Here is a 24188-nt window from a genome sequence, read left to right on the forward strand (position 1 = left end):
CCAAGTTAATAAAATCTGAAATGTGCCCATATGTCTGCTCCTTTTATCACATGCTGTTGATATCTCCGTCACCCAACATATAAAAGTGAAGTTAACCAAATGTCGAATGTTTGGCCACAGTTTAAAAGTAATGCTGCAACATCACTTTATACATTTTATACAACTTTATCGTCCACCTGAGGCCAGAAAATCAAAAATCGATGTTAATCTCAGACTTGTATCATCTTGTATTTGGAGCTATAGTGAAAAGTTTTTGACTTTTTGAAGACAAAGATGATATTTGATGTTCAGACTTTTGTTCTGACGCTTTCTGTTTTGTTCCTCACCGTCCTTCAACTGTGTTTTGGAATCGGGGTAATTCATCCAGTGGTTGCTGAGATATTTTCAGTCTGGTGATGTTACGCTTTGTTCATCTAACTGACCTGACTCCTCTCAAGCTGCAGCTTCTTCCAATAACACGATTTCGTCCAAGTTCTCAAAATTTTTTAACCTTTTTGAATTTTTTAAATGTTGATACATCTACAGAGAGCAACAGAGAATATATATTTAATACAGACTGAGGGTGAAATACTTGTATTAAAATGTTTAAACATCACACAAACTGGCTAATTAAGATTGATTTCAAACATAATATGACACACACACCTTCACACATCAGGATACCTGCACATGTGTGTGGTGCCGGGCAGCGGACTCGAGCAGACACCTGCTCCCAGGTCTGGAGCGTGTGAGCTGTTGTGAAGAGGTGAGGAAAAGCTGTGACAAGCTAAAACACAACAACACTATTCCTCAGGGAGCGAGAAGAAAGGAGAAAGAGAGAGATGGAAGGAGTGAGGTGGAAAAGGAGAAACGCCAGCTGGGATGCAGGTGGATGCAGAGTGTGTATGCTACCTGATAATGACAGAAGGAGGAGGAGGAGGGACAATGAGAGAGGATGGAGGAGGAGAGGAACAGAGAGGGAAGCAGACAGGCAGTTAGAAGTCAGAGGGTTAATCCTGGTGGGAATAAAGAGATTGACACAGAGTTGAGTCCATCTGTGTCAATCTCTGCAGCCTAAACTGACTGAGTGACCTCATGATTGACCGGCTGACTGGCAGAAATCCCTCTCTGATAACTGACAGACTGTTGGCACGCCGACCGAAGAGCTGGCTGCCGCTATAAATCACTCCGATCAATAGCCAGGTTTCCACCCAAATGTGCCAGACCTCAAGAATGCAACGTTTTCATTCCACCCGCTGGCATCATTAGGAGTTGGTATGTGAGATAAGCAGCTGCTGGTGTTAATATTCCAGTCGGCTGCCATTAAACCACTGCAGCAGAAGAGGAAACAACGAGATAATGTAATTAAACGAGCTCCGGTGGAAGCTCAAACTGTGAAAAACAGTGATGAAAATATTGCAACAATGTTCGAGGAAGGTTTGCGTCTCATCACCGCTCCGTGTTTTTGTCTGGCATTACTCTGCGTCTCTTCGGTGGACGTTTAAGTCGGTTTCCTTTCCACTTTGTCACGTTCTGTCTTATTAATACACCTCAGCCTTTTGTGGAGATTACTCCTTGAGCTTTTTTTAAAACTCTGCAACCAGGTTTAATTTGATCCAAAGGTTACATGAGCTTCTGATTTCACCTTTACCTTGGAGATAAACGCTGTTGATCACGACATACGAGGTAAAATAAGGTCACATGTTGGTGCCAAAATGACTTCAGTGTCTTCGTCATGAAGAATAAATAAATTTGCAAATCTTGGTTATGGCACAGGTGTAGACAGTAACATTTTGTTTGCCGAGGTCGCTGCATGAAAAGTTTTTCTGAGGTTACAAAGTGAAACTGTTTTTCTCCTCACAGCCTCCTTCGCTGTCGGGCAGTGCTTCATGTGACATGATCGGTTCACCGACACTCCTCACGCCTTCTCCGTGCTGACTGTAAAGTCCTGTTACAGTTTGTCCCGCGCTCTCTGCGTCAGCTGCGATGTTCACTGTGAAGCATCACCGGCAATTAACCGAGTCAAGTCCTGTTTGCCCCCATTGTAGCTGGCACATCAAAACCAACCTGACTCTAATTGTCTTTCTAAAAAAAAAAAAAAAGAGCATCCGACTTCTCGTCTCTGATCCTTTTTCGGCGGTAAACAAATCGTGTTTTGGCGCTTTGGGGAGTTGCAGTAGGTGTTCAAAGTTTAGAGGAAGTGCTCTGGCAGACAGCCGGACCACCTGCTCGGCTCAGTCGGCTGGGCCAACTTTAAAATGAAAGTGGTTGTTCCCCTTTCTTCATTAATCCCGTATTTTTCCCTCTGATCGTGAAACTAAAAAAAAAAAGTCTCTCATCTAACTCCATCAACGCTGGGCCTCATTCTGAATGTTCAGTGTTGTGAAGACGTGTTGGCCTCTCTCCAGACAGAAGCTCGGATTTATTAAAACCTACTCATGTCTGTTTGTGTGTACACATTTCCACAAATGGAGGAGGAGCAGGTTAGATTTTTTGATGACCTCGTCAGTTCTTTGTCTTCCCTATAGATATAAATAGACTAGGCTTTCAAGGCTACACATCAAATTCAATATACTTCTCAGCTCGGCCACAGAAAACAGTTGTGTGAAATATTTTGTTGTTTTGGAGCTTTTCAAAGTCTGAGGAAACAACCTGAGGTCATATGATGTTATCTGAGCTTGGAGACTGCAAACAGAGAGCCAGCGTTAGAGTCTGGAGGTGTGGAGTTTTAAAGGTTGTCGACATTTACAAGGCGTGAACAGTGATGATGATGATGATGATGATGATGATGATGATGATGATGATGATGATGATGTGATCAATCCTGGCACGCTCCCGTCGTCTCGATTGTTTGGCGTATGATTGCCATGAAACTCAGTCTGAGCGGTCTTAAGTCTTAATCTCATCTTGAGGTTTAACATTCATTCATTTTTAGTCTTGGCTCACGCTCACTCGACCGGCAACACAGAATTGTTGTCGGTTGGCTGCTTACTTCACGGAGACTTGTAGCACGGTCGAGGAGACAGAAATTACTGCATCCAGTTTTTCTTGGTATTTCTGCTGGATGGGAAATATTCTCAAAACATTTCTAGTTGTAGTCTCGTAAACAGTGACCCTGCGAGATCCCCAGTCTGCAAAATCATTATAAACTCTGTGACATGTTGTCTTCAGATGTGGGACACTGTCAGACTTAAGACTTTTAAAAATAATTAAAAGTCTTTTAGTGCATGGTCACATTATGGGAGCTGCAGGGTCCAGTGTTGTCAGTGATGACCTGGGATCTGTCTGTTTCAAGGCCCCAAAGTTCACTAAAGTGCAACTCTGCACCTCTTTTTACGACGCTAGGTTTTTAATGAACTGTTATTTTGGTCTAAAAAACTTTTGTGTCCCAATTAAATGAAACAATTTGAAGGTGTGAAGCAGCTGGACTGAAGGTCACATCGGTATAAAAAGGGTTTGCTATGCTGGGTTACTCATTATTACCATAACTTTTATTCTTTTCAGGTCGCTCTTCGCCACCGGCCCCTCACACCGAAGTTCAATCTTGGATGGTTTGATAAAACATGAGTGCCTTTTTTATTTTTCCACCCACTTCCCCTCTGAGAGTCTGAGTGTGTCAGTGCTGCTTTCCTCTGAGCCCCGACTGTAGCACCAAACTTTTCTTTCACAAAAAAAAAAAAGGGTTCAAGCTCTCGAAGCTGCAGAATTAATTGCTGTCATGACACAGTTTAACTATTTTTTTTTGGACTTGAATGCAAAACAAAGCGGCCAAACAAAACCGGCGTCCTCACCCTGACCTCTTCATTCCAACAGCGCTTCTGTTTTTAGTCTTCTGCCTTCCCTCCGCGCTGGATGACAAGCAAATTCATATGCAGTTTGGTATTTATGAAGGGCGTTTCATTAACTATTTACAGCTAATTGTCAGAGTTAACAAGGTGGGATGCGAGGCGCCTGTGTTAAAAATTACAGCTTGATTGGAACTGACAGGTGGAAACTGGTGTGATTAAAGTCTACACATGGTTTTATGGTTTTATAAACCGGGTCATATTTTGCATTAGGCACACTTCCGCTTTTATACTTTCCCGTCTTTTCCACCGTTTACCGTGGAACACATGCACATTTTTAAACGTTTGCCCGCAGATCATTCCCGTCACTTCACAGCCGCAGTGAAAAAGTGAAAAACAGCGGATATACATCCGTAACTGGCTGGCAGACGAGATTTTTAAGTGGAGGTGAAGTGACAGGGAGGAGAGGTATTTATATATAACACACACACACACACACACACACCTACACACACAGAAAGCCTGAGGCAATGTGATCTCTGGTCCATTAAATCAGAGCAAATGTAGCTATCAGGAGAATGTCAATAAGATTAAGAGCAGATCAGAGAGGTCACTGAGATCATATCAGAGTCCAGACTGACAGACAGACGGGCGGCCTATCTCCTGCAGGCAGACAGGCAGATTACATCATTAAATAAGAAAGAGTAAGAGGCGGACAAACAGGTAGTCATGACATCCATCACAGCACAAAACACCTCCGTCACGCTATGTGCAGAGATTTCCTGACATCTTTAGCTATGCCAAATAGTCTAAAGATCTTAAAAGCACAGTGTGTGTGTGTGGGGTGTGTGTGTGGTGTGTGTGTGGTGTGTGTGTGGGGTGTGTGTGGTGGGGAGGGTTACCTGTGCACCCGATGAAGACAGTCGAAGTGCTTTTTACATGACGTGAGCTTTTTACATGACAGTTTAAACGACAAATTTCCCATCCGGGCTGAGATGTTCCTCGTCTTTTAAAGTGCCGTGAAAGTCGTTTCCGTGGCAGCCTTGATGTGGCCGAGGTGCCCGTCTGCGCCAAAGAAGCAAATTGCTGCCATTGCAGCTTGATGAGGAAGAGGAAGGGCGAGGCAGCAGTTATCGCACCTTTTCATTACTCAACCATTCTGACAGCTTCTCTAACCCTCTGTTAAAAAAAAAAAAGCCTCCTCCCTTCAGAAGGCTCAGGAGGGCTGAGGCAGGGAGAGACGGATGTAAAGGGAGAGGAGGCGACAGGAAGCTCCTCATTTCAGCTCACTGCAGTCTGAAATAAGGAGGCTTTACATCCCAACTCAGATCTATCACAACAGAGGAAGAATGCTAATTATCAGCATTTATCACTGAGGCCTTATCTTATTTTAACATGATCTTATTTGCATCTTGCACTTTACAATGCATGTTTTTTAAAAATGTTTAAACTCAGCATGAAAAATGAAGGTCATCCTGCAAAAAGTTCAACAAAAGTCCTCCAGCAATGCAACACAGTGCAGACAGAGAGTTACAGGCTGAGCACACAGATAACGAAACTAACTAACTCAAGTTTTAATCTGATTATTGATATTAGTATACACCAAAGAGATGAGGTAAGATGGGTGCATGCTGCCATTAAATACTAAAAGCTCTGCAGATCACACACATATATATATATAATCACCATCATCCACCTCATAAATGAAATAATAAAACACGCGGCTCTCCTCGATAAAATGATTGTGGCTGTGATAACTTTCCAGAGTTGTAAAGATCTCTCGTCTCGTAGTATTTTAAACTGCTGTGTCCGATAAAGCACCAAACTCATGAATCTCCGTCTCAAACTGTACATCCAGCATCGTATTTTTATTCTCAGGCTGGTAGCTCCAGCAACGTACCCACAGAACTTTGCGGTTTGTTAATGCGGAGTTATTTTCGGTCTGAACAGTTGCTAACAGAGATCCACATCACCTCTGCAAACTGCAGGTGCAGCTGTTAAAGAGAGAGGAAAAAAGGATGGGGAGGCGGTGAAACTGAGCCTCCACCTGAAACTCGAATATAACATCCAGATATCTGATGTGGAAAAGTGCACATCACACCTGTCAGACTGGTGGCCCTGCAGGTGATCGCACTTCACCGGGTCAGCCGGGTTACACGGTGGGTGTTCACATTTGTGGGAAAACGTCCTCAGGGGTGAGGACACATGAGCAGTGCTGATAAAAAAACACCATCGCAGAGTCAGAGGAGGAGGAGGAGGAGGAGGAGGCCTCTGGACAGCTACACCTGCCAAGTTGGTCAGTTCTTAAAGAGTCTTTATTCACCTCAGCTTCACAACTTTACGTATGTATTTACGGGAATCTGGAGCTGTCGTGTGAGCGTCATTATTTCTGCATTAAGTTTCATTTTTGTATCGTGTCATGTGACAGTTATTTTCTGTTTCTGTTCCGGTGTCAGCGCAGACTGTTCTGAACACCTCCTCCATCTGTTTCACGTTAAAACACATCCAGCGGTTCAGGGAGCGTAATCTCCTTCATTCCCTGGAAGCAATCTGCTGTGAAACATCTACGGGAAGTGTTGGTTTTCATCAACGGCAAGAAACAAGGAGCGCTGGAAAAAAGAAATCTGTTTGGAATAAATTAACAGCGAATAAAAGAGGCTAATTCAGAGCAGCAGCGTGACGATGTTGTTGCTGTAAATAATTCTGAGGAAATAGAGATTATGATGAATTTATCGTGTCAGTGCGGTCGTCGAATATACGATCGGGACGTTTCTCCTCATCGGGCAGAGCGAAGACAATGAGGTCGGATCTGGAGCCAGAAAGCAGGTAGAGAAAAGGTGGCAAGGTGGCCCCAATCCCATGAAAGAAAATCCACAGGTTTGATCAGCCCACAAGCTATTACCACATGGCTTTGTGAAAGACACTGAACGCCTACAGGCCGCCTCTTTGCAATCAGCTGAATATCTGAAATGTAGACACACACATACAGAGAGGGGGAGACGAGGTAAAGACACAAACGTAACAAACCCTCACAGTGAACAGGAGCATGGCAGTGATCACTTCCTCTCGCCCTCTCTTCACCCGGCTCCTTTCAGTCTGCCGTGTCTCCATCACTGCAGCTCCAACACACAGGATCAGGTTCAGAGTGTATTATTAAGACCGTCATAAACCTGACACACTTTATGTGTGGGTTTATGCACACTCACGCCTCCACTTCCAGCTGAATGTAAAGAAGTCTGCACAATCGCAGCACTTCACTTCAGTTTCTCTATGTCAGGCTGGACGAGGTATCCGCTGGTGGAAGCCTCTGTCGGGCTTTAAAAAGCTCTCATGGGTTTAGTCTTTTCTCATGTGGATTCATTCTTTCTTAGTTTTTTCCTGTGACTGTAATTGGCCTTTTATTGTTGCACGCTGAGCTAAAATAAAACTGACAACGGAGCGAAGTTTTGCCAAGGGAAAGGACCTGTAGCTGTTAGAGGATGCAGACCTCGAGTAACCTCTTCTTCGATTTGTGCTTCCGCTGACGGGTAAAAGCTGGATATCTGCAATTTATATTCTTCAAGGAGAGAATGTTTATATTCTGTTTTGTTCCGTGATTTGCCTTTTTGTTAACGGAATCACAGGGCAGGGCTTTAACAAGACACAACAACAACAACGTAGATGTTCAGCGGAGACGATACAAACAGCAAAGCTGCTGCTCCAACGTTAGATTTCTGGCGTGTTCAATTAAGACGGAGCAACAGTTGTTAAATCTCTAATCAGATTAAACAGGTGACGCCCACACAAAGTACACAAAGACTAAAACACAGGGCTGGACATTTTCAAAAGGACAACAGAGATCAGACTTCATCAGTTTTTAAAAAAACAGACACTTTGAATGATCGACAGTGGAAAATGGAAACTGCTCACTACGCTTTACAGAGTGCTGTTATATTATTCTAATGTTTAATAAGTTTGAGCTACAAGTTGTTTTGGGCATCAAACTGTCGTCCTGTTGACGCTTCAGGAATCCAGTCTTGTCACTGTTTGAAATACAGATCAGACTTTGCATGAACACACACAGAGCCGGGGTAGGTACCAGATCGGCTCAGGGATCTTCTGATTACGTTGCACAATGCGGTATCTATGGCAACGGCACTTGGATAAACTAAATTATGCCTGATTTTCACGATTGATCGACATTTCTGGCCTAACATAGAGAGTCCATCAATGGAGTTGACAGACGTGTAAAATCAAAACAACAACCGGTTTATTGCTGCTCCATAGCTGCCGTTGATCACCGACCAACCAGACGTACAGCGTTTATCTTGTTGCTATGACTACAGCCAATCACAACTCTCCAACGCATGGCGTTTATCTAGTTGTGCTCCCATTCGCTGGCGTTCATTAAATGTATACATGTGTTTGTCTGTAGGGAAGTGTCGGTACGTAGCCCATCATATCATTAGAGCATCATCAGGGGGAAGAAGAAGAAGAAGAAGAAGAAGAAGAAGAAGAGTTTCTGAAGCACTGTACCAAAATACTGAAAAAACGTGTAAACGTCTGTGAATGCTGCGTCTCGATCTGCATACATTTGAAAATGAGGAAAGGTTCGCAGACCTTTGGATCTCGTATGTATAACACAAGTGTTTGTCTCTGCTTTCTCTAAGAACTCAGAGTTTCTGTGCCCCAAAGTTCAGCTCTGCACTTGTAAAGTTGAAACATCCCTCCTAAAATATGTATTTGTTTCTGCTTTTTCCCTTTAGGAGAGTCTCGACTCTTCAAGCACTGAACTGAACTTCAGGTCACAGAAACTCTGTGAATTCTTAGAGAAAGCACTATGCATGCAAGATCCTGCAGACTGTTACAGCTCAACAACTGCTGCAGGTATGAATCTCCTTCGGCTCCGCAATATGCACAAATATCAAGAGTATCGACAAAACCAGGGTCCTGATCGTTACCCACAGAGCATTCACAGATTTCCAATCACGGACTGAATAGACAAGTCCATGCATTAGCAGTATACTGGAGTTTTACATTTAAAAATCAATGAATTATTATGAACTCTGCCTCCAATCTCCAGTTTTCTGAAATCACGTCTGTGGAAAGTGGAAAGAAAAAAGTCTTTCTTAAAGCAGGACGCAGCGTATGCAGCCCTGAGATAAAACACAGAGCTTTAAAAGCCACAGATCTACTAATTAATATAAATTACTGGTGATCATAAAGAGGTCTAAACGTGTAAAGGTTCTTTCATCCTTTCTTTCGTGTCAAAACAAAGACTTCATCATGACCCGGATGAAGAAACGGAGCAGAGAACAATGTGTGTTAATCACTGTAATTACTCTGTTTATGATATTATTATTATACAATTATCGTCACATGATTCCTTTAACTCTAATTGGGATAATTATTAAACAGTGTTTACTTAATTTGAGGACAGACAAAAAAAGATTATTAGTGTGCATGTAAATGTGCTCATTAACTCTATAAGGGTGTTTGTCAGTGTGTGTTTTACACGCGTGTGCTGATGTCACAGGTTTCTGTTTTTATGAAAACTTTTTTTTTGGCCACCTTCAAAATCCAGTCGGCTGTGTTGTCATGGTAACGCCTTACCGTTTAAATACTTGTCACATCAGTTTCAGTTGTAAGAAAACAACAGTTACAGCAGCTAATTAGCACGATTTCCAACGCCGCATTTCAACAAAACATCCAGATAACCTTCCTCCTCCTCATCCCGCCGCCATGACACGCGTCCATTCAATCTGCCGCGTGTGAGGTGAAGCAGGGGCTGACAACGACGAGGAAAAGCTCTGTTCTCACGTCTGTCTTGGCCCTGTTGACGGCTGATCATCCTAACTGTAATTAACTCATTAACTTTAGAGGCGATCTGCTTCATCGGGTCGTGTGAGGAGGAGGATTATCACTGAGTAAAGACTGAACATCAGTCCAGAGTTTGGTTTGATTTAAGAAAATCAGACATTTCAAGTTTAAATTGCTCGTTAGCTAATTGCTGTTGCAATGACTGAAGAGGTTTACAGTGATGGTGGCTGATGTACAGTCCAGATTCTTGGTAATCTACAGGAGCTACACAAACACATGCTTCTCATTCAGAGCCACTGATTGTTGATTTCACTGTCAGATTTTATCAATAACATCAGCTCAGTGAGTGAGTTTGGAGGTAGAGCGGGACATCCACCAATCAGAAGATCGGCGGTTCGATCCCCTCCAGTCTGCATGTCGAAGTGTCCTTGGGCAAGATACTGAACCCCAAATTACTCCCGAAGGCTGCGGTGTGTGAATGGGTGAATGAGATACGTCCTGTAAAGCGCTTTGAGTGTTGGAAGACTAGAAAGGATTGATATACGTACAGTGCATTCACCATTTACCCTGTAGAAGCGTCCTGAATATTTGCCTTATGATCTATTAAGCAGTAACGACGCTAAGGCCTTCCAAGGGTTAACATCAGCTCAGTGAGTGAGTTTGGAGGTAGAGCGGGTCGTCCACCATTTAGAAGATCGGCAGTTCGATCCCCGCCAGTCTGCGTGTCGAAGTGTCCATGGGCAAGATACTGAACCCCAAATTACTCACGAAGGCTGCAGTGTGTGAATGGGTGAATGAGATACGTCCTGTAAAGCGCTTTGAGTGTTGGAAGACTAGAAAGGATTGATATACGTACAGTGCATTCACCATTTACCCTGTAGAAGCGTCCTGAATAAGCACTTGATGGCTACAAATAAGCCAAAAGACTGAAGCTGCATGCAGGCGAGGAGCTAAAAGTGTATTCTGTCATACAGCACTGGAAGCACTTTGCACGGATTGTCCGTGAACAATTTAACATCATCTGTTCGAACTGAAGGCAACAACAAATGATTGAGACGCACGTTCTGGTGGAGCAGCCAGAAACAAAGATTTATGTGGTCGAGAAACTAAACGAACCCTCCGAACACGAGAAGAACGAGGCCGGGTGATTTATCAGTGTTCACACGGTGAAGCGACACCGAGGCTTCAAAACGTCTATAGGGTGAGAAATGCAAACATGCTGTTGTCTTGTGGCTCACAGATTTACAAGACTGAGCACAGATTTCAGTCACATTAACTTGTCAGGTCTGCGATGATTTTATTTTTACGAGTCCATTGTGTGCGACCGAGGATCTGTCAGCAGAGTTTTTTTATGCAGCCTTTCATATTTAAATGTCATCACTTTTTGTTTTCGGCTTCCTGGAGGAAGTCTTATGAAGATTAGTTTTCGATCAGCTCACATGAAAAGCCCGTACACTCGAGAGTTGCGAGGTTGCGGCTATCAAAGTAATTATACAAATCGACCGTTTCACATTTACCCCTGCTGTTTGTTTCTTTTTTTATATTGCATATCATATTCATCTCATGCATTAAGATGATAATTTATTCAGATATTACTCTGATTTGAATAGAGAGACTCAAAGGAGTGTGTGATGATGACGGGAGCTACTTGTTGAGCAGCATAGATCTTTGTTATCTTTTGTTTTGAGGACAAATATGTTTATATATATATATATTTTAAAAACCCAAAGTAAGCTGAGCTATAACTGGATATTCGCTGTTTTGTGGGATGGCACAGAAAGGTCGACTGGTAAGAATTTGGGGATTTGTTTGAGATGAAATGTTTTCCTCATCAGCAGTTTTTCTTTCTCTTTATTTTTATTTCTTGTATTACTTGAGAGCAAGTTGAATGAATGAATAAATGAATTTGTTTAGTCTGTTGGTACGTGAGAAGTTTACCTGATGTTTTTTTTGTTGGTATATATTCTGAGAGACATCTGCAGAGCAACACTTGAAATTGCAAATCTCCATCTGCTTCCAAGAGGCCAAAATCCAAGGCTACAGACTGATACAAATATTTATGATATTATAGTTTCAGTGCATTGTCTCGCTCGTGTTCTTCACTGGCAAGAACACCAGACAAGAAGAGCCCAAAGAAACGTTTACAGAAACCAAATAACACGCAATAAATCATAAATGATATACCATTACTCGCTTGTATGTCAGTCTTTCTTGGCTCGGAGCAGCCACCTACGCACATCAATTATGATTTTCTTTGTCTTCGTATTTTTCCTCAACTCGAAACATTTTCATCGCTCATTAACTCGAACACACACACACACACACACACACACACACACGCGCGCGGTCATACTCTTTCTGCTATTTAGACATTTCTAATTAATCTTCCTCTGTGACAAATGAAAGTCATATTAGCCTCAGCTAATTGGTGGTAATAAGTTTAATTGTAATTGTAAATTCAGTGATATCAAAAGTTTTTGGTTTTAAACTTCGAAATCTGATCTAATTCTTTGATTACACTCGTGATACTGATCCTTAAAGGAAAGTTAAAGGTCCAGTGCGTACTGTATTTACAGAATGTAACGTGTGTGTCATGTTTTTCATGGCCACCACATAGTTTCCACTTCGTGTTTGGAAGGACGACTGAAGAGGCCGTAACTACACGGCTAGATGTGACTAAAAGCCTTTATTGAAGGTGGCATGGCTGTAAACAGAAATCTAAAGATCGTAAAAGCTCTGACACGCCGACAGTCTTTGACTCCATAAAACAAGAACATCTGCATTCTTCACATCAGTGCACATGATCAGGAAAACACAAGGTGAATCAAAGTAGCCTCTGCAGGGACAGTAACTACCTGCGTGCTGAGCCTCTGAAGGACGTCTTCAGCAGAACATAAAGCACTGCAGACAAAAACATATGTCAAGACAACAATTGCAGATTAAAACTGAAGCGGAAGCCGTGAAGTGAACCGCAAAAACAGCGCTCGAGATTTTCAGCATGCCCTCTGGTGTTATTCAAGTGTGTGAAAAGACCCAACAGCTTTCAGATGTCAAAGCCTCAGATACATCAAAATCACAGCGGCAACAACAGCAGCTAAATTGTTAAAACGCAGAGAGAGAAAATCCCACAGCACTGAAATAAAAATTGAGTAAGAAGGGAAGATCATAGGAAATATTTGGCTGCGGTAAGAGCGAGGAATAGGAGAGATTAGAGGATTATACCTTCCTGGATGTTACAGATGGATCAAAGATGTGCACACACAAAAAAAGGTAAGCCTTTCCGAAAATGAAGAACGCTTATTATTCCTCGCTGATGCATATTTTGTCATTTTTATGGGATTTCTGCAAACACGGGGTCATAAAACAGACTGAGTGCATTGTACAGAGAAGAAAACCTGAAATTTATGTTGAACAGCACGTTCCGGTTCAGTCAAAGTTCAGATATATAAAGGACATTAACTTTAAATTGTAGCATTGGGATCAACCAGCAGGAGCGAACACCGCGGTTATAGTTTGTGTTTGGTGGAAAGTACAAGAACAATTTTAAGGTGTTTAAGGTAAGAGTCTCCATTTGATGCTAATTTTTACTGACTGCACTACAAATCACTGGGAAATATTGTACCTTTACTCTGCTGCATGTTGCATAAAAAGAGTATAGAATGAATAATATCAGTGTCTGCCTGTCGCTGATGTTTACGAGTTCCTTTCCCCTCTAAACTCCAGCCAAGTGTCCAACGCTTCACAAAAGAGGAAAGATTAGAGAAATATACAATGAACAAACAAACTTTGTTTTGTTGCACGGTGGCCAATTTTCTGCCAGTTTGAATACATGGATTGGTGATTTCACCTGAATGGGGACAAACTCTTTACCGCCACTTAAAATGAATAATGAACTACTTAGATAACGAGGTCAGTCCAAATTGTTTCTGCAGTTCAATGCTTCCTTTTTACTTCTTAACCGCTTAAATCCCAATTAAATACAAATTCACGCTGTGCAGCCGAACATTTCTTAAACTAACAGAACTCTGTTTTAAATCCAAGTGGAGCCTAAACTTAAAAAAAACATCAATGTTGTGACTGAAGAATTTTGGTAGCCTGGATCCAGACCTCTGAATTACTGGCCCCGTCTTTTATTTTTTCTCTGAGGTCTGCTGTTGAGCTCATTGTTGGACGATTTCCTGGTTGGAAAATCAACCAAACCATTCAGAGCTTTGTAGATTGGACCAAGAACGAGATGAGATCAACGGTCATTGAGTTAACTGCTCTTAGCAAGACGAGGCGAACCCGGCTCAGGCTTTTCAGGAACTTGTTAACCTGAGCAGTGGAAGTGGAAGCTGGCCTGTACACTACAGGAAGTGTTGACACACTGCGTGTTTGCCTCTCTCTTCATTTAGATAGAAATCTCTGCTGTTCCTCCTCTGAAGCTACTCCCACCATGCATCAAATCCCCCCGGTATCTCATTTTAAAACCCAATTTCCCATTGTTTACCGTCACATCAGTGCCACTCACGCCATCAAAGCCCCGCGACTATAAAAACTCAGAACCAATTTCTTCATAAAGCCGTGCCACTTTAATAACGCTCAAATACAGAAAATAATGTGACTGGGGCAAAGCAGAAAGATATGAAATGAAAAAGGAGGAGGAGGAGAAGAGAAAGGAAAACAATGAGATCACATGCCTCTGCAGCGAGCAGTGATTGATTGATACACAGAGCGTTGGTTCGGTTGTACAGGTGGGGACAGCTGTGGTGGAGGCGTCTCTGTAAATATTCAGATTTATATTCAGTGCAGCTCAGAGAGTTCATTTCACCCCAAACCTATGTCAATTATCCATCAAACTCCGTTAATTAAAAGCGATGCGTTTCTTTGTTTTATCCAGATGAACTGTGGTATTTACAATCTGACTCATTCGTTGGTGCCAGAAAAGTTTATACATGAAGACAAATCACCTGGAACGATGACTGATCGCTGCGTGCTGAGCAGACCTGCAGCCGAGGCTCCTTCAAATGTTTCAGGCTGAAGCTCCTTCTCTGACATTAACGTGAAAGCTGTTTGTCCACAGGATCCCTGCGGCAGCTTCCAGCTGAAACATTTTGCAAAATTTCCAAATGAGAACCAAAGAAAAGAGACGAGAGAAGAACGTGGTGAACTGAAGACAAACTGACAGAAACTGCTGAATATTTGAACCTGCGCTCGACACTTACCAAGAACAACGAATCCTACTGAGACGGTCACGCTGCGTGTTTCTGTCAGATATAATGAGGCAGGTGTTTGCTAATACGTGAGCTCGTTTGATTTGTGGAGGACTCTTGTTGGGAGTTGTTTACATGAATCATATTTGGCTCTGAATCGTTTAATGCTGATTGAAAGTGAGCACACGCAACTTAAGGAAGAAGACGGAGAAAATGCTTTCAGTAAGAGAAATCCAGCAGACTTCAGGATGTGACACGCTGTTTTAAGCGTGGATGTATTGTATTATACTCAAACACAGTGCCAGCGCACAAAAACATCTTCAGGCTTCTGGTGCACATGCACACAGTGTTTCTCAGACTTACACAAATAAAACATGAAACCTTCATGAATTAAATAACCCACAATTCAAAGAGTAATAATTGATGCTGTTTGCAGTCAGAGGTCTCCTGTCAACAGTTTTACAGATTTATAGTCAAGGTCGATGGAAGAGGCTTTCACTGGCTGCAGTACTGTGAGTGACCACCAGGAGTGTTGTGGCCATATGCAGCTGTCTTAATACATGAAGGGTCGAACAGGTGATGTTAGGTACGCTAGACTACTACAGGAGCCCAGGAAGGACAAACTCAGCACCGGCTTTATTACCTTCATGCTGAGAAGGAGAGGGTGAAACAAAGGGGTTGCAATCTGCCACTAAATCCTCCACACAGATCCATCACATCACATCTGAAAATATTTAGCAGAATGAATATTAAAATGGAAAAAAAAGAGGTTTTCTCTGAGGCGCGGCTGACATCGAGTGACAAGGACGGAATGAAAACAACCTGAAGAAAAAGAGCAAAAGGATTACAGCGATTATCTCAGAGGAGGAAGTGGAAATCACTGCGAATACATCCAACACAGTCACTGTGTCCTCCATGAGAAAAACAGCGTGTAGTTATTATACGTATTTATGGTACTGTATGATCAAAATGACAAAACAAAAGTCCGTCATAGTTAGCAGCACACGATTTGTTTGACTTGTTTTGAAGGCAGCGCTGCAGGTGATGCTCCTAAAGATGAAGCTACAGTCCATCCTCCCTCCTTTGTCTCAAATCCAAACGTCGAGGACGACAGCTGATTGACGGACCTCGAACAACCATGTTTACTCGGTTTGTGTGTGACTGACTGTCTCCTGTCCACGACGTCGGACAGATCAAACCTCTCTCGACCATGCAGGGCTGAAGCTGCGTATCAGGCTGAAGAAGCCAGAGAAGGACGAGGAAAAAGTTCAACATCTCCCCGTAAACCTGTCCTTCACACTGCAACAGACTCGATGAACACATTCATTTGTAAAACAAACATGTAGGAGTGTGGTTGGGAATATTGAGGATTTTTTAAAGCTTTATTTGTTTACATGAAGATAAGAAGCAACCTGACTTTCAAATAACCGCGGCTGCTGCTCGCCCGGTGGTCAAAACGCTCAGTAATTGCTGTTGACACGTTCCCCACTTTATTTCTCTCTTCCGATACCATCTTGGCTACATATCGCAGCTGTTCGGCCGCTTCCTCGGAATAATTTCTTCCTTGAACCGAAATCAAAAAGGATGTTTAAACCCCTGCAGAACGAGACCAGAGCCTTCTTTCATCTGCAGAACAGATGGAGAGAAAGAACGAGTGATGAAAACTAAGAGGAGAAGAAAGAGAAATAGCTCAGGAATCTTGTTCTCGTTAACGCGAGAGAGGAGGTGTGTTTGGGTGGCGTGGAAGATAACGAGTTCTAGTTGGTGTGTTTTTGAAAAAGGGAGAGGAATAACGAGGAGGGACAGACAGAGGAGACGCAGCAGAGACGTCTTTAATGCAGAGCGCGATGCACAGCTCAGCTTTGAGGTGTGAGCCTCTGCGCTGATAACAGCACAGCCCTTTAACCTGAAGAGCCTTCAGATATTGACTTTAATACATCCATAAATGCAACACAGCCAGGTCAAACCATATCAGGACTGTAATGGGGCCTCAGAAGTTTCAGGACAAATATAAAATAATGTCAGAATATATTTACGTGCACGTGCACCCAGAAAGCAGCAGCTCTGGACTGGATTCAACCACGAAATAATGGACAGAGCATGAGGTTTCCATCGGCCGGCTAATCCAACAATGAGCAGAGATCATCGGCGGACCTGAGGCGGGCTAAATGACACCTGGGTGCTCTAATAAGTCATCTGTGATGGCATTTACCTGTCAGTCACAGCAGCTACACCGTTAATTATGCACAACTCTAAGCTTTAATATGATTTGAACAGGTGAGTTGTATATAAATTCACCCTCAGTACAGTTGTCATGAACGAGGAAATTAGCTACAGAGACCAAAACTGCTGTGAAGTTGGACATGTTAATATATCACTATGGAGACTGACTCACCTGCTTGAAAAATGACATAGACCTCATGGAGGCTGCTGCTTGGATTCAAGCTCCCCAGCTACAGGTGGCTTCTCAAACCCAATCTAAGTGCTGGGAATGACTCAGACCCGTTCTAAACCTGGACCAGCCCAAATAATACACCCCGGCCGCCCACAACGCCGTACTACTACCAACTACAATGTAATGTAATATAAAGCAATGTGCATTTTTTTCATAATGCATGAGCAGCAAAAAGATCAAAAAGCGCCGACCAATCTTTTAACACGACAAAGGAACAGCCATGCTGGCACTCTGCGAGGTCGTGCACGGCGGTGTTTTCAATTCAATTCAATTTATTTGTCACATAAAGTCATAAAGGAGATATTATAGTGACAATATTTCCATAGGATCCGAGTGGCCTGAGGGCAGACGCTCATCCCGAGCCTCTCAGTGTCGTCCCAGCGTTATTTTAGCAGCATCTGGTATGGATGTCTGTCAGGCTCGACGGAGCACCGCTTACTGTGTGTTCAGCTGAATGAACCACTCTGTGATAGGACCAACGCGAGCGTGCCTAAAAAAAGCCACAGTCATTGTCAAATTATTATTAGCGCTCCCAGTTCATGGCAGGTTTGAACAGAGGTGTTATGTTTACGTCTGTCAGTCTCACACCACGCACGCTAACCTAGAAATATACGATACTACCTGAAATCTATCAGTCAATATTTCCAAAAACAAGATGACTCTCTCCACATGAACATTTGAGGATGACTCATAACTTCAGCGTGATGTGTTTTCCTCGCATGCCTGCAATCATTCTGTCAGAGATTCATTTATTTTCCTTCAGACGGAAGCTTTCAATCTTCAAACAGCGTCTAAATAAAAAATGACTGCGCTGCAGAAAAAAAAGCATCCTTTAACTAGCGCGTGATAATTGAACTTACACGGTTATGTAAGTGCACTGGCTTTGACTTAGAGTTTTGTTTGCACAGGCAGAAGTCAGAATAAGACTGAACAAGGATGCAGCAGTAATGAGTGCAGGGTCCATATGACGCTGTGGAGATACTAAATAATAGAAATATAAACAAAAATAAGAGAAAAGAGGGAAAGGGATTGTCTTCTCCCAGAAGATAAGAGAATATGTGAGTGAGCAGGAGACGCGAACACAAGGTGGTTTGTTGAGATAAGTTCTTGGCCTGTAAAGATGGGAGTGACTCAGCTGTTCTGACTGCAGTGCAAAGGCGGAGAGACGAGAACGCCTGGTAGGACAAAAGAACTGAGGCGACCCACTGAGAACATCCTGATAAGATCACGTACCAGCTCTTAAAGTTCAAGCTGAAAGCACAAAGTCACTGCTGACTTTTCCTGGAATAAACCACACCACGATCTCTCTCTCTCTCTCTCTCTCTCTCTTTCTTGCTCTCACACCTTAAAGGGTTAGTTCACAATTTATAAAGCGACAGTGGACGCCCCCCGCTTTGGAGAAGCAGACAGGACGCCCCACGTGGAAGCTGAGCACTGCTGTGGATGTAGACAGCAACTAAAGTTGGAAAATCAATGTTGCTTTAAGTGGATAGTGTATTAAAAATATTTTAACCTTGCTGTCAGACAGCTCTTTCTGATGGGAAACTAACTCTCGCTCTCTGCAAAGCCGCCAGACACCCTCCACAAAAGCAGTAATTTCACTTTGCAGAACACTTTTTAAAAACACAGCTCCAAACCGCTCGTCAATGCAACTTCCAGGACGCAGAGGTGACCAAGATCAAAAAAGTCTTTACTTACGACCTCACTGATACATTGTTCCTCACTGACAGTCAGTCAGAGCCTCTGAACATTTTACCAGAGAAGAAGGAAGAAGTCGGTTCTGCCCACAGCGTCTGACTGACTGAAACAACAGCATTGAACATTTAGCAGCAAAGACGCTGCAGAGAAACAACATAAAGTGAATAATTGCTTTATAAATCATCCCGTGTCAGTAAGTGTTTGGTGAGCAGCTCTGGATTTGACTTTGCCAAAGAGATTTCCACGGCTTCCTTCCTCCGGAGAGGCTTGATCACGTTGGCAAATTAAAACCATGTGAGACGATGACTAACGTGATGAATTCACGGAATAGGTTTCATAGAGGGCATCATTCCGCGGAGAACTTTCACCGAGACACATTTCTGTACATTCATTGTACTCGGTGAACAAAGTGTCTCTGGTTCTGATTGTAATTACTCAATCAGCTCTGCAACAGCAGCAATTACAGCCTGCGCCGTGCAGCTCGGATACAAAGAGACTTCAGCTGCTGAATGTGCGCACAGTAAAAAGACTTTAGCAAATAGAAAGGTCTGTTTTGCTACAATACTGATTCATTAGAGCTTTGACGATGGCGCCTCCACACTCACTGTGTGGTCTTTGCAGAAAAAATACATCCTCAGCAGTGAGGCTATGAATATCTTCTTATTGCCTTTATGAAATAGAGTTTAACCTGCACTGCTAGTTATTGGCTGTTTGCACCAATGTATTGCCCTCACACTCGAGGCTCAGGCTGTTAAACTGCAGGTATAAATGATAAATATACTCCAATCAGAAAGCAGACATGTCTCCACAATCAAGATATGCACACACAGTCTGCTCCCTTCAGACCGAGGAGGCAGAAACTGGATTATTTTCTTGATTTAGTTAGAGAGGAACACGGAGAAAGGAGATGAGAAAAGTAGGATGGTCATTCTCACACAGTGCCCACCAGGAGAAGACTTGATGAAATGTAAAATGGTAGCAATTATATTTAATGTAGATCACTGCTTTTCTCCTTTATTCTTTCATTTCCCTTTGTTGTTTTTTTCCCTCCCTCCCTTCCTCGTCTTGATGGGAGCCGAGCAGAATACAGGAGGGACCTGCAGACGAGCAAACAGCTGGCGGCAAAATGAAAAGCACGATTTGAACCAGCGGATTCGACAGAGGAGACAGAATGTGTAACCGCGAGGCAGCGACGAAGGCCGTGCCTGCAGATCGGGTTCATTTATTAATTGAAAACTTTTTTTTTTCAATTATCTTCTGGAGCTCGCTTCAGTCTGGCAGCTCAGGGCTTATTTTTAGAGCAGTCCAATTGGCTTCGTTATGTGACACACGATGAATCAAGAAACAGAAATAGTTGATCGTTACTGTTGGTACAGCAGCTCCAATTAATTAAAATGCAGCTGCGTGCAGGTTTGATTTCCATCATATATCAAGACTTGTCACCGTTACTGTGACCACACGTCACTCTTTGTACACGCAGAGCTCCCACCTACCAGGAATGACTGAAAACTCACTGTTATCGCTGCATTTCAAGTATGACATGTACTTCTACAGACTGTGAGAATTAAGCTGACAACACCCTGTCAGCTCTGGACAAAGCCAGTGATGCATGGTGGTCAAGATAAAAAAAGAAACTGATTTCCCTCTGCTGAGAAAAAGAGGAAAAAAAATAGATGTTTCCCCCAACACCGAGCGAATACTGACGCTGCAACAGAAGATCCAGTTACCAGCTGAACTTTCAATCAACCAACAGCGATGGAAGCTCATGAATCAAAAACCGGCCAACAGGTGTCACACACAATCCGACGCCTCTGGTTTATTATGCCCGGCACAGAGGAGCCGGTACAAAAAGACGAGAAACAGACACAAATCCATCTCGGTAATACGTCTCCGGTCTGAGTGCCTGTAAAGACAGTTAAACCCACAATATCACACAGTCTCCAAATCCTCCCTCCTGAACAGATTCCTCCACTTTCTCTGAGGATAAACAGAATAAATCAGGCTGGAGCTCGGCTGAAGTTTAACTCTCCAGTTTCATCTTCCTGCTAATTCGATCTGCTGCTCTTTATACGTCTCATCTTTTCTTTCTGCTGCTCTTTATTCGTCTCATCTTTTCTTTCTGCTGCTCTTTTCTCTGCACGTTTCTGTAAATAGTCACAACAGGTGGCAGGGTTTATTCCGCTGGATGCTCTTAGCCTCGTTTACTTTTAAAAAGGTCCAGTGTTTAGGATTTAGCGGTACCTAGAGGTGAGGTTGCTGACTTCACCCAACTGAATACCCCTCACCTCACTCACCCTCCTCTTTCAAAGGTGTAGGAGAACTTCCGGTGGCTCTCGGTGGCCCCCGTCTGGAAGCCGCCCTGGGCAGCTCAAGGTAACACACATATTAAATCTCATTGTGTCAATAGATCCACATAAAGCTTAAACACCAGGCCTTTAAAGCCGCATTGAAAAGAAAAAAAAAACTGATACGGCAGAAATGATTTTATTTTACTGCATCCATGACAAGGTCAGACTCCTAGGATGGAGTATTGAGTGAAATATCATAGTAAATCACAGTCTGTGACTTGTTTACGGCACCTTTTGCCCCCCAACAGTCACATCATAGATGCAGCGTCTCTAATCAGGTGCAAAGGTGAAACAACATGAGGAGCTGCGTGTCAATGATACTACTCGTTACTACAAGCTTTAAAGATTCAGAATTTGAATTGTTGTGAGGTTATTTTGCATTTAATTCCCAACACGAGTAAGTCAGCAAACACGTCTAGTGACGGCAGCACACTGCACGTTCACCACTCATAATGAACTGTTATTTGTGTGACCTGTTTCTTTTGTTTCTAATTTATTTCATTAGTTTTTCTCCTTTGTTGAACAAAGCTAATACATTTTAAATGTAGAAGGAAAAGGGAATATACCACGATGCAACATAACGTCTCACAAAACCATTATTTTCAGTCGCTGCTTGACTGCAAGTGCAGCGACACTTAATTAAAAACACGGGGCTCCGTCGCCGAGCAGCTGAAAAGGTGCGCCTTTCCAAAAAAATAATAATAATAATGATTTTGTGGCAGAAACTTTGTGAAAAGCATAAAGGAGAAGAAACAGCAGCGTCATTGGTGTTGATCGATAACTCCTGCAGCTAAGATCGTCTTGTGCCAGAGCTTTCAAATTTCTCAGATAACACGCCTTTGAAAGGAAGAGAGATTAGGACTCCTCTTCTTTTGATCGCAGACAGACAAAAAAAAAAATGGAATTCAAAAATCCTGAAAAGATAACAACACCGGTCTGATCTCTAACTGCATCTCCAGGAAGATCAACTTTGACAGATAAGAGCCACGTTTAAGAAATGTGAGCCAGCCAGAAACAGTGAACGGCAATCTGTCTCTCGCAGTGACAGTAATATTTCTGTCAGTCGAGGTGTCAGAATTGGTAATTGCAGCTTTTCTCTCGTCTTCGCTCGCTGGCTCCTTTGTGTTGTCACAGGGTCATATAGTGTAGTATAGTATATAGTATGTGTGTGTGTGTGTGTGCATGAAATTATGCTAATTGCTGCTGCATATTGTCTAAAAAGTGCAAATAAGTGAAAGAACACCCGCAGACACATGACACACACACACACACACACACACACACACACACACACACAACTCACAATAAAAACCTACTCAGCTGTCAAGTTTGTTCCCTAAAGTAGTGTAGAAGTTTGTGCTCTCATAGCCACACACACACACACACACACACACACACACACACACACACACACTCACACACACACACACACTGACGACTGATGCACCCGCCCACACACACATACATGAGCTCATATCTCAGCAACTGTCAGACCTGCAGCCTGCTGTAAAGAAAAACACATCTTTGCATCCTCATACAAAACACACACTGCACGCTCTTCTCCACACACACACACACACACACACACACACACACACACACACACACCATAAGAAGCTCTAAAGTGAGCATTTCAATGCTGCAGTAGAGAACAGTGACTTTTACTTCACCTCCTAAACTTGGCAGCTAATCATCGACTGTTGCAAGACGCCGACACACACACACACACACACACACAAACACACACACACACACACACACACACACACTGTATCACTGTAAATCTGGTTCATTTTAATTGTCACCATGCAGCAGCAGGGGGTAGTTTGACTCTCTGGGTCGGATGCTTGCTTGTTTTCGTGCACAGAGCTGGACGAGACGATCCACGTCACTCTGTGTGCGTTAAACGTGCAGCCACAGTTTGCATCTGGCTGACTTAGCTTAGCATAAAGACCGAAAACAAACGCTGCAAAACTGTTTTTTTTTATTTTAATCTTTGTTTTTTAAATGTATTGATGAAAAATAAACAGCGTGGTCTTAAGTGAGCTTTAGAGTAACTGGCAGACAGACTGTTTACTGTCTGTATGCTGAGATAAGATCATGGCACAGGCGTCGCAGTCTCCTCCTCTAACTTGGCAAGAAAATCTGTTTTTCCAGAAAATCTGGAGTTATTTCTTTAAATGTCAGAGACTAAAGGCCCAGCGCCGACCTCAGTGGCAAGTTCAGCAGTTGAGGCTGACTCGAGTCAGCACAGCGGCACATTAGGAAATCAAGATGGTGGAGAACTCAAGAAAAATAGGACGACCCACCGAAAAACTGCTCCGAGCTCCAGTGGCACTTCAGTCAGTGAGTTGACCTTTGCATTAAAGAGCCAACGGGCCTCAGAGCTTATGGACTCAGCCCCCCACCCCCCCAAAAAAACTCCATGTCACTGCACAAGCTGAACACACCAAAAAAATCTATATTTTCTCTGAGTGATCTGCTCATTTAGCAGCTAAACAAAACTCCCATCTGTCTCACTTTCCGGCCCGGAGGAAAGAAAAATAACACGGGCGACCAAATATCTGGCCGGTCATCTCGGCTGACCTGACAGACGATGATGGAGCTTTCCTGCCGCGATACGTACAGTTCTGATAAGGAAACAGAAAAACATAACAAAATCTGACACCTACACGAGGATTTGTATCGTGGCTTATCTGAGGTTACAAGAAATGAACGTCAGGTAGCACTTTCCAGCCCCGAAATGAGACATCTATCATTCGACACGATTTCCATAGAAACCACTTTTCTTTTCTTTTTTTGTAAAGAACTTGGAGGTAATTTCGGTGTTTGCCAAACAAAATGATACCACTCACACAGGCTGAATGTGCTGGAGTTCAGAGGTACAGATAAAAAAAACATGGATTTTTTTATCCCACAAAATAAGTTAAAA

General features: G+C 42.9%; 1 protein-coding gene across 2 annotated transcripts in view; it reads right to left on the minus strand.

Annotated features, from left to right (window-relative positions):
• Positions 1–24188, minus strand: part of pvrl2l (PVR cell adhesion molecule related 2 like) — a 250335-nt gene that overhangs the window by 69382 nt on the left and 156765 nt on the right. The gene's annotated exons all lie outside the window — the stretch shown is intronic.

The sequence above is a fragment of the Larimichthys crocea genome, chromosome XIII (genome assembly GCF_000972845.2).
Source record: "Larimichthys crocea isolate SSNF chromosome XIII, L_crocea_2.0, whole genome shotgun sequence".
NCBI lineage: Eukaryota > Metazoa > Chordata > Actinopteri > Sciaenidae > Larimichthys > Larimichthys crocea.